The 14,461-nt window shown below is 41.0% G+C and overlaps 1 pseudogene; it reads left to right on the top strand.

Moving 5' to 3' along the window:
- The first annotated feature begins 5,474 nt into the window (after window positions 1-5,474).
- On the top strand, window positions 5,475-6,305 carry LOC150064895 (ADP/ATP translocase 1 pseudogene; annotated as a pseudogene).
- Window positions 6,306-14,461: the final 8,156 nt, after the last annotated feature.

The following is a 14,461-nucleotide window of genomic DNA, read 5'->3' as shown; positions in this document are numbered from 1 at the left end:
ACTGGAACTGAACAGGAACAGGGGGTATCCTGAATTTGGAGATAGTTTATGTAAGGTAACAAAACTTTTCAAGATAATAAGATATTGCAAATGGACGCACGTGTGTACTGATCGTGGGACTTGAACTCGAGGGCCTCGGTGCTGTCTCTGATCGTTGTTGCTTAAAACTAGCCCTCTACCACTTGAGCCATAACTCCACTTCAGGCTTTTGTGTATGCGTGTGTGTGTGTGTGTGTGTGTGTGTCTTTTCTTTTTTGGTACTGGGGATTGAACCCAGGACATTGCACTGGCTAGGCAAGCACTTTGCCACTGAGCTACATCTGAAAATTGTTTTCAGTGGTGGTGGTAGTGGTTATGGGGTTCAAATTCAAGGGCCTGGGCACTGTCCCTACCACTTTGAGCCATGGCACTATTTCCAGTCTTCTCCTGATTAGTTGGAGGTAAGAATCTCACAGACTTTCTGGTCTGAGCTGGCTTCAAACTGCACCTCTCAGATCTCTGCCTCCTGAGTAGTTAGGATTACAGGTGTGAACCACCAACACCCAGCCCTAACAACTTTTAAAAGATTTTTTTCCCAATTAAGACACAATTGTCCTTAATGTACTATGTTTTCTCTCATCTCTTTTGCTGTCCCTTGGTTATATCATATTGTTACAGTATCTCACTTTATTATCTGATATATTGGATATATTTGTATTTAGTTATTTGAAATTGGATAGGGAAGGGGGGAAAACAAGATGAGGGGTGGTGGGGGGGGAGGGAAATGGGGACCAAGACATGAGAAAGGGTATCAATGTATGTGAATTAATGCACCTTCTATCTGGTGAATATAATGTAACCCTTCTATTAATTATAATAAAAATATATGAAAAAAAAGACCACAATTTTACAACTACATCTCAACTACCCAACCACATCTCAACTGTTCAACTTCAACTTACTTAGCAAAAAAACAATAAAATATTACATAAAGCCTCTTTCCTAAGTTGTTCATTTTTGAACAACTAATTGACAATGATATATGTCTGATCCAATGTGGTATCCACCTATGTAAAAGAAGCTAGAAATTTTGATTTTCTAACTTCCACTTTAATGAGGTAATGAGGTAAGAAGTAAGAAAATGGAAGTACCCTAAACATGTAGAAACTTTCAAAAGAGCATAGGATTCCCATGAAGAATGACAAATTATCTACACTAAAGCTGTGTCTCAGTTGGATAAATTGGGCCTTATTGCCTTTGGCCATTCCTGCACTTACCAAGGAACTCTACAGTCACCTTGATTGGTGTAGGTTAAGTTCCTCAGAAATGAACTCAGTAGGAAGAATGAATATCTGATTGACTCAGTGGGATGTGGGGAAGTGAGTCAGAAAGAGATAGATTCCAGTCTGATTCCACTGGAAGTGGAAGTTGGGATCCAGAGCTGTTTCCATCACCTACCCAGAAAGGGCCTGGAAGGAGATAAACTGTGTGGAACTACTTGCATCTTGACCCAGAAAGTAAAGCAATCCAAGCCACTTGAGCTACAAGAGAACCAGATCAGGACTTCTAGAGACAAAAGCACACAGATGCCTTCCATACAGAGGTGCTCAAATGTAGCAAAAAGGATCTAGAGAGTTCTGGGTTTCTGAGGGCAAACAGTGCCCAATAGAGGCACTGTCTCCCCATGCATCTGAAGCTACATTTCCCCAAGGTCTGCCCCAATCCAGGTCCTCGGCCTTGCACACCACACTCTTGTCCTAACCAGCCACTATTATACCATGCCCTCCCCAAGTCCTTTGATTCTACCCCAGTCTGCATCTAATTTTACTGTTGGCTCACCACAAACATGCTTTCTTACCTCCATACGATCCCTTTTCCTGTAACAGGCTCTCCAGTTTTATGCATATGTTGTGGCATCATCGATTCTTCCCTGCTCATCCCAGTGTCACAGACAGTTCCTTTGTGAAGTATGACAAAGCTTTATTTAACCTTCTTGAAAGAGTTTTTGTTGGCCACTGGTGGTTCACACCTGTAACCCTAGCTACTCAAGATGCTGAGACCTGAGACTCCAGTTTTGAAGTCAGACAGGGTAGTCAGTAAGACTCTTATCCCCAATTAACCACAAAAAAGCTCGAGGTGGAGGTGTGGCTAAAGTGGCAGAGTACTGGCCTTGGGGATGATGGGGAGGAGAAGGAAGGGAGGAGAGAGAGAAGAAGGGAGGGAGGGAGGAAGGAAGAAAAAGAGAAAAAGAAAGAAAGAAGAGAGGAAAGAGAGGAAGAGGAGGAGGGAGAGAGGGGGGAAGGAAGGAAGGGAAAAAGAAAGCTCGGGGACAGTGCCCAGGCTCTGAGTTCAAGCTCCAAGACCAGTAAACCCCCAAAGAAAAGTATGTTTACTTGTTGTTGCTGTTTGTATTATGACTATTTGTGTTTCTACCTTGTCTTTCCCCATCGAATTTTCCATTCATTATAGTAAAGGATGTTTCTTATTATAAAATGCTATGTAACTACTGGGCAAGGTAGCTTACGCCTTTATTCCTAGCTACTCAGGAGTCTGAGATCTGAAGATTGAGGTTCAAAGCCAGTGCAGGCACTAAAGACGGAGACTCTCATCTCTGATGAACCACTAGAAAATGGGAAGTGAGGAGGTGCCTCAAAGGGTAAGGTGGTAGCCTTGAGCTGAATTGCTCAGGAACAACTCCCAGTCCCAGGGGTAGGGCAGTAGCCTTGAGCTTGAAGAGCTCAGGGACAGTGCCCAGTCCCAGAGTTCAAGCCCCATGACTGAAAAAAAAAAAAAAACCTATATAACTTTGTTAATTACATTTACTTACATGCATTTACTGAAAAAGAAAAAGGTCCTGCATTTGAGTTCATGGGATGTCCAGAACATTACCATTTACTTTTTAAATATAGGATTCCCCAAAGCAAACAAATAAATATTTTAAATTATCTATATAATTGTAAAGAACCTCTAATATGTCATTATTGAAAATAGAGAAATAAGATAACATGCTTTCATGTCCTTATTCCTGATCTGAAATTTAAGTGGAGAAATAGGTATTTGACTTTGATTTCCTAGGAAAAAACTCAGATTATTCCCTGCAGTTCCTAAGAGAGGGTTTCCCTTACTGGCTGTCAGGGAGCATGTGCTTTCTCATGTCCTCTACACTTAAGACTAGTCAATAGTTTCTTACAACTCTTAGAATTCAGTGCCTCCCATAGCCTAAGATACCAGAACCCATCTTCCCTCCATAGCTACATGGCCCACCTTCCTGTACTCAGACCTCTGTCTGCAACCTGTCTTCTGGGGCTCTGACACCTCACCCTTCTTGCCTTAGAGCAATTGCCTTTTTCTTTTCTGCTTACATATCTTTCCCTTGACATAGCTGATTGACCTGCCCTTCCTTCCTTCCTTCCTTCCTTCCTTCCTTCCTTCCTTCCTACCTTCCTTCTTCTTTTTCCTTTGCTGCAGAATAGACCCATGCTAGGCAAACTCCCTACCTCTATCACGGGGGTAACAGCCTCAATCCTAGCCCTGATTTTGGCACCTTTTCATTTAGGTCTGAGCTAGCTAGCTAGCTTGGTTGCTTTCCTTCCTTCCTTCCTTCCTTCCTTCCTTCCTTCCTTCCTTCCTTCTTTTTTTCCTCTTCTCACTCTTTTATCTTTTCTTTTCTTTTTGTGTGCCAGAAGTGGGCTCTGAATGTTGTTCTTTCCTCAGCTTTTTTGTACAAGGCTGGTGCTCTACCACTTGAACCATAGCTCCACTTACTAGCATTTTGGTGGCTAATTGGAGATAAGAGACTCTCAAATTTGTTTGCCCGGGTTTATTTTGAACTTCAGTCCTCAGATCTTGCTTGAAGCACTGGTCCCTGGCTTCAGGTCTCATCTTTGTTAGCCTCCTGACCCATGTGCTATCAGTCATATTCATTGCATTAAGTCCTCTAAGACCATTATGAAAATCTGAAATTATGCTAAGTGTATGTTTTCAAATATGGTTGTCTTTCTTGTTCAACTAATATTGAAAATTGCCTGAGAGATATTCTCTTATGGGTAGGCTCAGAGCCAAAGGCAATTCTCAGATCATTGTAGGCATTAAGTACTGTTAAGTGAATGAATGGATGGAGAAGTGTGATTTTAAGAAGGGAGATCTTATTAAGTAAAATGACAAAACAAAATTATAAAGCAACTGGTAAATTTAACTTTGTAAAAAGTTTTAAAGCTTCTGTAAGTTAAAATATGAGTAAATAAAGTAAATAAATGAGTAAATAAATGATACTTGAATTACTCATAACAAACCATACACTTATCTGATTTCCCACCAAGTAAAATGATTAGTCTCACATAAAAAGTAAAATGGAGCCAGGAATTTGGCCTAGTGGTAAAAGAGCTTGCCCAGCATGCATGAAGACCCAGGTTTGAACCCTTGGTACCTCATACATAGCAAAAAAAGCTGGAAGTGGTGCTGTGGCTCAAGTGGTAGAGTTCTAGCCTTGAAAAAGTCCACAGACAGTGCTCAGGCCCTGAGTTCAGTCCCCATGACTGGCAAAAAATAAAAATAAAATGGAATCTGGAATGTCAAATGAGAAAAGATTACTATTAAAACAACAAAAGAGGCAGAGGCTGAAAATTTTCAAGTTTTGGGGATCAGCCTGAGCTGCACAGGAAGACTGTTTCAAAAAGAAGTAAATATAAAAACCCAACAAAGTTAAATAACCCCAAGAAAATAATGTGGTTTGCAGTGTTGCTGCCATATTCCGCTGGACATTGGAATGATTTCCCTGGTTTTGATTTGCTGGTTAGCTAGAGGTAAAAGTTTCCCAGATTTTTCCTGTCCCTGCTAGTTATGATCCATGATTCTCAGATCTCATCCTCCTAAATAGATAAGAATATATATATATATTGTTTTTATAATTTTTATTGTAATTAATAAAAGGGTTACATGATATTTGCCAGATAGAAGGTGCATTAATTCACATACATTGATACCCTTTCACATGTCTTGGTACCCATCACCCTCCCCCCCCACCCACCACCCACCCCCCCGTCTTGGTTTTCCCCCCATATATATATATATATATATATATATATATATATATATATATGTACTGGTTGAACTAGTATCTTGTTGGCCTTTGGATCCCAGGGCCAGTCTGATGCATGTCACATGTAAGTCCAACGGGGAAGAAGAAACAGAACTCGGGAAGAAAGCCATGGAGCAGCAGGTAAGAGAAGTGAAAGCCCAAGAATAATATTAAAGTGCCGGCCTTTCTTCAGAGTGACTGATAAGATGATGAAAGTCCAGGCTGACGAAGACCTACGTGTCTGCTAATAGGTTCCTGTGGATATAAGGCAGATGGAGAAAAAGACAAAGGATTTGAGTGAAAAAAATACAAAGGATTTGAAAATGAAGATGGTGGTCACATACGATAATGGGAAAATCAGCCAACTAAGGAAGCGTAATGAGGCTATTGGGTATCATTGAATGTACAACTGAGATTTATGATCCTAAAACTAAAGCAGGGCCCCTTTGCACCCGTAGCCCCCATCGAGAGGGTCAAATTGCTGCTGCAGGTCCAGCATGCTAGCAAACAGATCAGTGCTGAGAAACAGTACAAAGGAATCACGGACATGAGAATCCCCAAGGGGCAGGGCTTTCTCTCCTTCTGGAGGTGTAATCTGGCCAGTGTGGTTGGTTACTTCCCCACCCAAGCTTTCAACTTCTTGTTCAAGGACAAGAACAAGCAGATCTTCCTGGGGCATAAGCAGTTCTGGAGCTACTTTGCCGGTACTCTGGCCGATGGGGCAGCTGGGGCCACCTCCCTCTGCTTTGTCTATCCTCTGGATTTCGCTAGGACCAGGTTGGCTGCTGATGTGGTCAAGGGTTCCACCTAGCGCGAGTTCAATGGGCTGGGCGATTGTCTTACCAAGATCTTCAAGTCTGATGGCCTGAAGGGGCTCTACCAGGGGTTTAGTGTCTCTGTCCAGGGCATCATTATCTGCAGAGCTGCCTACTGTGGAGTGTATGACACTGCCAAGGGTATGTTGCCTGACCCCAAGAATGTGCATTATCATGAGCTGGATGATTGCCCAAAGGGTGACAGCGGTGGCAGGGCTGGTATCCTACCCATTGACACTGTCCATGGTAGGATGATGATGCAGTCTGGCCGGAAAGGGGCTGATATCATGTACACGGGGACACTTGACTGCTGGAGGAAGATTGCAAAAGATGGAGGGAAAGCTTTCTTCAAAGGTGCCTGGTCCAATGTATTGAGAGGCATGGATGGTGCTTTTGTATTGGTATTGTACGATGAAATCAAGAAACATGTCTAATGTGATTAAAACTCAAGTTCACTGGCTCATAGTGAACTTCGTTCACAAACAGATCCATTGTGTGCTTTAATCAACTCTTCCTGGGGAAATAAGAAGACAGATCTGAGATCAAACCAGGCCACAAGGAATACTTCAGGAAATAAAGAAGTACTTCCCTGACCGTTCATTAAACCACAAGTGTATTTTATATTCATTTTACACCTAAATTCCCACAGCAAATAGAAAATAACTTATCATACTTGTACAATTAAGAATTGATCATCAAGAAATAACTGAATGTGAATCATTCGTAACCGAGCCTTAGGTGCTTAGAGCTGGAAGGAATCTTACATGTGTTCAACTCATTTTTCTTTGTAGAAAACTGACAGTCACAAAAGTTAAGCAAGTTGTCTAGTATCACCAAACTAGGTGGCAATGCCAAGTCTAACTAACCCTGGTCACACAAGACTGCCAGCCCTTTGTGTCACATGAGACTATTGCTTATTGTCCTTCTACTGCCAAGAAGTTGAGACTGTGTATTTCACTGGATAATAGTTGGGTCAAATATACTTTATTTAAGAATCTCCTTAAGACACTCTTGACATTCTTGGTATTCAAGTTGTTTTGGTTGTACTTCTCATTATTCCACATCAGCTGCCTCTTACATTCCAGGAACAAAACTGCCTCTTCATGGAAACCTTGACTATCATCTGCTGTCACCTCTGGTCAAATCTTGCCAGAGTACTCTTCCTGAGGGCACTTTCCCAAGACTCTTGAGAAACTGGAAGGTTAGGTACCTGATGTTAAGAAATCAGAACAACAAAACTCAGCAACAATAAAGGACCTCACCACTATAGTGTAAATAGCTGAAAATTACTATTGTTTCATCAGAGAAAAGAGATTCAGCAGGTTTCCAGGTTCCTGCTACTTTCTGATTTTCCAGTGCTTGAGAAAAAGGTGCTGGTGTTGCACTGGTTCTAACCAGGAGAGGAGACGCAGAGAACTGAGAAATGACTTCCTTTCCCACAAGTGCTTCAGAAATCACTGAAGTGAAGCTCTTCACCATTACTCAGCATTGTGTGAAGCAGCCTTTGGCTTGAAGACAGCAGCTTCCCAAAATGAGGCCTAGTAAGACAAGTGTCAGTGGAAGGCTTCACAGATGATGAATTCACTAGTCATGGATGAATACAGAAAACTCTGCAATCAGAGGGCCGGGAGTTTAGCCTAGTAGTAGAGTGCTTCCCTAGCATGCATGAAGACCCCAGTTTGATTCCTCAGTACCATATACATAGAAAAAAGCTGGAAGTGGTGCTGAGGCTCAAATAGTAGAGCTCTAGCCTTGAGAAAGCCCAAGGACAGTGCCCAGGCCCTGAATTCAAGGACCAGGACTAGCAAAAAAACCCACAAAAATCTGCAATCAGAGATGGCTGGTAATTAGAAGCAACTCTTTCTTTGGTTGAATTAACTGATTCAATTAACCACCTGAAGGGATTAGGTTTGTTGTCTAGAAACAAGGACATACTAAATCCACTAGCACAATAATGTTCATTGCAGCATTATTTACCATAGCAAAGACATGAAACCAACCCAGATGTCCCTCAGTTGATGAGTGGATCAACAAGATGTGGTATTTATACCACATCTTCTATGCTGCTGTCAGAAAGAAAGACTTAGAAAAAATCATATTAAGTGAAATAAGCCAGACTCAAAGGAACATAGGCCCAATAGTCTCCCTCATTTGTCATAATCAGTAGAAACCTTGGGCTCTCCTAGCAGAGATTTACAATAGAACAAAATCTAGAGACATTAGGCCAAACAGTATGACACTAAATGTAAGGACCTCCAGGATGTAGAAACAAAAGCCATATAATGAGTGACTGTTGTCCTTAATGTACTATGTTATCGCTTATCTCTTTTGCCATCCCTTGGCTATCTCATATTGTTATAATTTTTCACCTTGTTCTTTGATATATTTTATATGTGCTTAATTGGTTATTTGAAATTGGCTAGGGAAGGGGGGGGATCAAGATAAGCAGGGGGAGGGTGGGAGGGAAATGGGGACCATGTCATGAGAAAGGATTCACTTTCTGTCTGGTAAATATAATGTAACCCTTCTATTAATCACAATAAAAAATTATTTATAAAAAAAAGAGATTAGGTTTGTTTGTTGTTTGTTTGTTTGTTTTGTTTTGTTTTTGCCAGTCCTAGGCTTGAGCTCAGGGCCTGAGCACTGTCCTTGGGCTTTTTCAGGGCTACCACTCTGCCACTTGAGCCACAGCACCACTTCTGGCTTTTTTTTGTATGTATGTGGTACTGAGGAATCGAACCCAGGTCTTCGAGGTTGCTTGGCAATCACTCTACCATTAGGCCAAACTCCTGGCCTGAGATTGGGTTTTATTTTGTGTTTGTGTTGGAATTTGGTAATCCCCTTTAAAACAGGAATAAGAAGAATAATCCCAACGCATAAAACATCTCTTACAGACTTGCAGAAGATCTAGCTCTCTACTATGGTTGAAAATCATTAAATTGAAAGAAAACAATCCGCCACTTTATTAGTGTTGTAATTGCCATTGAGCAGCTCAGGAGAGGGAATGGGGCAAAATACCTTCCATTTCTTAAATCTGATTTTCCTACCACTGGTACAGATTCCTGATCTAACCAGCTAGTGGAACTGGGTGCCTAAAGTTAGGGGGCTTATCCATGATAAGCCAGTAAGGAGGCGGCAGGATACAGGTAGAAAAGGATACTCTTTTTTCAATCCATTGCTGTCTGCCTATAGTACAAAGTCTTCCCCTATCCATATGGATGAGCAAGAGAGAAGAGAAAGAAGTTCATAAATTCCTCTCTATTCAATCCTGTCTCTCTGGGCTCCCATCCCAACAAAAATGAGAACCCAAGATTTTGTTTGGCGGTGGTGGTGGCGGCGGCAGCTGTGGTGGTGGTGTGTGTGTGTGTGCTACTGGGGCTTGAACTCAGAACCTAGGGACTGCCCCTTAACTTTCCTGCTCAAAGCTAGTACTCTCCCACTCCAGCCAAATTCCCACTCCAGATTTTTTGCTGGTTAACTAGACATACGGTTCCACAAACCTTCCTGCTTGAGCTGGTTTTTAGCTAGGATCCTCAGATCTCAACCTCCTGAGTAGTTAACATTATGGGTTTGGGGGACCAGCCCACGGGTGTTTTAATAAAATCTGAGAAACGTGATCAACATTTTAACAGAAAGGCGTTGCTTAGCAGTAGTAACCCTTAAAGAAAGGCCCAATAGATTTTTCCTAAAGGTTTCCCAGGATACTGGAAACAAGATATTCTGATGATTTATTTAGATAATAGTGACAGTTTAGCGCCTATATTACTAGAGGAAAGACTTGAATACTCAGCCTACAAAGACAAATGTTAATAATAATGTCCACAGCCTCAAAGCAGTGGTGTATGACTACAATCTCAGCTGCATGAGAAAAAGAAGCAGAGGGAGAACAAATTTGAGGCTGTACTATCTAGTGAAACCTTGACTTAAAATAGCCATGATAATGTTAAACATCTGTCTGGTGCTTTATTTTCACAAAATATGGTATCTTTGCCCATGCTAAAAGTGGCTCTGGGTCCTACCTAGTAAATATTTGGTATTTTAAAGGTTATATGTATGTTTGAAAATATAACCTACTTCCTATTTATACAAATGAATAGTATCTTAAGGTGGAGTTCAATTTTTTTTTATATTTTTGCCAGTCCTGAACTCAGGGCCTGGGCCCTATCCTTGGGCTTTCTCAAGGCTAGCACTCTACCATTTGAGCCACATCACCACTTCCAGCTTTTATTGTGTATGTGGTACCAAGGAATCAAAGCCAGGGCTTTGTGGATGCTAGGCAAACATTCTACCACTAAGCCAGACTTCTGGCCTCTCAACTTTTTAAAATGATTTAAATAATGTCACTTTCACAAAGAAAAATTTAGTGCTTCTTTTCTAGGTACTTTTCAAAGGGTTCCAAACCATCCCTCAATTCTATTCACAGTTGAATGAATTGCATCTCAGTGGTAGAGAACCTAGTCCGGGTTTGTTCTGTTTTATTTCTGAGCATCTTGTCTTTTGAACCAAATACTCCTTGCATTTGGATTTGCAGGAGTTGGGGCAAGTGACTGAAATTCTCCCGCTTTAAACAGTAAATATGAGGCCGTTTTCAGTGAGAGGATGGAGCAACTGGTGTGGGTAGATTGTATACATCTCTTCCCTGTCTTCCCATTCAGCATTCAGGACTCAAAAAAATGGTGGCAAAAAAACCAAAACAAACAAACAAAAAAACCTATGGCTTGGTGCCAGTGGAGTTTATATCAAAATAAATAAGAGCCAGGAGTGGTGGTGCACACACAATGTTCTAGCTGCTCAGGAAGCAAGTGTGGGAGAATTACTTTAGCCTGAAGTTTGAGACTAATCTGAGCAACCCAGGGAGATGACTTCTCCAAACACAAACAAATCCTTGGGGCACTGGTGATTTACACCTATAATCCTAGCTCCTCAGGAGATGAAGATCTGTTCAAAGCCATTCTAAACAGACAAATTCAAAAGACTCTTATCTCCAAGTAAGAGCAAAATTCCAGAAGTGGAAGTATGATAGAACACCAGGCTTGAGAGGAAAAATGCTAACGGACAATGATTCAGTCCTGAGTTGAAGCCTAGTATCAATCAGAAAGAAAGAAAGAACTTCTGTTTTTAGAAAGTTTCGTAGAAAAGGAAGGAATGTAGGTATCACAAGTGCAATAACCAAGCAAAAGAAGATATGAGGGGTTGGTGTTGCTAGACAACCATTCCTGATAGTTCATTTCATTTGGATAGATGTGAAAGGTCCAGTTTTTCTTAGCCCCAATTGGCTCTCATATTTTCTCCCAGCCTTCTTTGGTGCTCCTGTAGCCTATTGAAAGTTACTCTGGGGAGCCTCAAAGTTCAGGAGTCCGACAATGAAATTGGTTGGCCAGCCCCTCTAGACATTAGAACTTCAGCAGGTATGTGAACATTCTGATTCCCATTGGTCAGGGATTATACTTTCATAAGCATAACACTTACACCACCAGTGCTGTCTAATTCATTGTGGATATTGTATCACTGATTTCAATTATATACTAATGACAAGTAGATTGGACTTTGATTGTGGGTAAAGAGCTCAGACAGCTTTGACTCCAAGCTGAGAAATTCACAGTTCTTCCTGGGATACATCATGGGAGAAAGCTAGCTGCCACAGGGCCACCACAGAGCACAACTCCACCGGGAGAGAACCTTGCATTGTTGTCTGAGTGACTAATGCATTGTACAGAAGTCATTAGACTCTTTACAAATGAAAAAAGTAAAGTCCTTAAGGACTTAGTTTGTTATTTAACAAACTAATAGCAAAAGTTGTATTATCCCCAAGTCTCTGAATCCTCCTCTTACTATCTTTTCTATATCACTATTGCTAATTAAAAAAAAAAAAAAAAAAAACGTTATCTTGCCAGATGACAGTGGCTCACATCTGTAATCCTAGCTATTCAGGAGGTTGAGATCTGAGGATCATACCTGAAAGAAAGTTACAATGGGTTTTAAAAAGAGAGACCTATGAGATGCTCCAATTAACCACCAAAAACCAAACGTAGTGCTGTGGCTCAAGTGTGTGGCTCAAGTTGCAGCTGTGAGCAACAAAAGCTCAAGGACAATAAGTTCAAGTACCAAAAGTAAAAGAGGGAAGAGGAGGGGGGGAGAGGAAGAAGAGGGAGAAAAAGAAAAAGAAAACAATGTCTGCTCTCACAGCCTATTTGTTGTCCTGCCATGTGAAGCCCGACACATCGTTAAGAGTGAGCAAGAAGGCTTTCATGGCAGGCTGAGCAGATGGGAGGGCCATGTTCTTAGATTTTTCTAGCTTCCAGAATCATGAGCCTTTATCTCTCACTAATTATTCAGTCTTGTGAATTAATTATAGCAACAGAAAATGGACTAAACAATCACCATTCAAATGAGGTATAATGATTCTTATCCTTTCCAGAGAGTTATGCTTTCTCCAGCTAGATCTTAATGCCCAGCTTTTCCAATCTTATTTCCAAAGGGCTAGAACCACTGTCCAAAAATTGATGTGGAATTTACTGTTTTATAAAAAATGCCTGTTCTAGCATGTAAAGGTTTCTGTAGTTCGGAATATTCGTATATTACAGGTTTGATCCTCAGCTTGATACTTTGGAGAGCTGGTGAAAATTTATAAGGGTAGAGAGTCTACTGGGAGGTCTTTAGACCAGTGATATCCCATCAACCTCAGGGCATCCTGGTATATTTCTGTTCCCCCTTTTGGTTTCTCAGCTATGAAGCCAGCAATTTTGCTCTGCTATATTCTTTCAGGATCATGTGCCATCTTGCCACAGGCACTAAGGGAAAAGAGGCATAGTGGAATAAAACCTCCAGAACAGTAAGTCCAAATAAACCTTTCTCTTCTTTAAGCTAATCATCAGAGGTACTTGTTAGAGTACCTGACTGATACTGATTCTAATGTACTAATATACTAATCAAAATCTTCTCACAAAGTTTTCCTTCCTCACTACTCATTGAAATGCCTTAATTGCATATTTTCTTCTTTCCTTATCTTTTGTGTGTGTGTGTGTGTGTGTGTGTGTGTGTGTGTGTGTGTGTGTGTGTGCAAACATATGTGTGCATGTGGGCAGCAGGGTTGGGGGGGGTGGCTCACATGTCAGTACTGAAACTTGAGCTCACACTTCCACTTGGATTTTTTGTTGTTGTTCATACCTGGAACTCTACCACTTGAACCCCACCTCCACTCCCCTGCGCTTTCCACTGGCTATTTGATGGCTTGAGTATGCACCTCCCTGGCTCTTTTCATTGGCTGAGCCAGGACAGCATGGGAAAGAAGTGTTTGAATGGGAACTCATAGCATTATGGGAAGAAGCAACATGCTTTCTGTCTTAACATGTTTTACCTATTGAAAAGAAAATCAAATATTCCTCTGAATATCAGAGCTCTTGAAGGGTTGCGTTTCGCTGTGTTACCAAAATCACTAATGACGTGGTGATTTCTTCTCTTCAAGGGCTATCAGTAGAGACATGGAGTGTACAGTGTACAGTGTGATCTGTTACAGTGTTTATCTACTACACTGTATCACAGAGTTGAGGAATCCCTGAATAAAGATGGCAAATGTGAACTGCTACTCTTTCCAGATGAAAGTAAATATATCTGATATAATCCACTTATTAGAATAAAAAAAAAACTTTTTGGCTGTGGAAAATCTGAACCTCCCTGGGCTAGCCAGTTCTTGATAGCCAAGAATCCAAGCAAGTGTATGTGAAAACTAATCATCTGGAGCCACTCTTCCTCTGTTTCCTATAAACCCCAGGAGATAATACCCTTCTCACATCTAGATTCCAGACTAATAGAGGCTATCCCTAAAGCTTAATGCCACAATTCTCAAAATTATTCAATCTAGCCAGTCCTAAACAAATCCCCTGCCCTTCACTCCATTGTCTGAAGAAATTCCAATAAAGTCTTTACCCTAATGCTTTCTACTCACTCCTGTCTCCTGCTTCCTGACCAGCCCAGTGTTTTTCACACGGCCATGTTTCTGTCATGACCCATCCCTAAATGTGGCCACATCTGATTGAACATTCCATAAAAGAATACAAAATAATAAGCACAATAACTAAGTAGGTGCCTATCATTGACAATAGTTCATAAATTTGCTTCAGTATAAAACTTTCCATAGAAAGCAGTATGGCAGTTCCTCAAAAGACTAAACATAGAACTCCCCTATGACCCAGCAATTCCACTAGTTGGCATTTATCCACTCCTCCAGAAACAAGGACAGACTAAATCCACTAGCACAACAATGTTCATTGCAGCATTATTTACCTAGCAAAGATATGGAACCAACCCAGATGTCCCTCAGTTGATGAGTGGATCAACAAGATGTGATATTTATACACAATGGAATTCTATGCTGCCATCAGAAAGAATGACATCGCCCCATTTGTAAGGAAATAGAAAGACTTAGAAAAAAATCATATTAAATGAAGTAAGCCAGACTCAAAGGAACATAGGCCCAATAGTCTCCCTCATTTGTCATAATCAGTAGAAACCTTGGGCTCTCCTAGCAGAGATTTACAATAGAACAAAATCTAGAGATAGTAGGCCAAATAGTATGACACTAAATGTAAGG

Source organism: Megascapheus bottae, chromosome 3 (genome assembly GCF_031878675.1).
Source record: "Megascapheus bottae isolate mThoBot1 chromosome 3, mThoBot2.hap1, whole genome shotgun sequence".
Lineage (NCBI taxonomy): Eukaryota > Metazoa > Chordata > Mammalia > Rodentia > Geomyidae > Megascapheus > Megascapheus bottae.
Note: the sequence above shows the minus strand (reverse complement) of the source record. Positions and strands in the feature narration are given on the sequence as shown.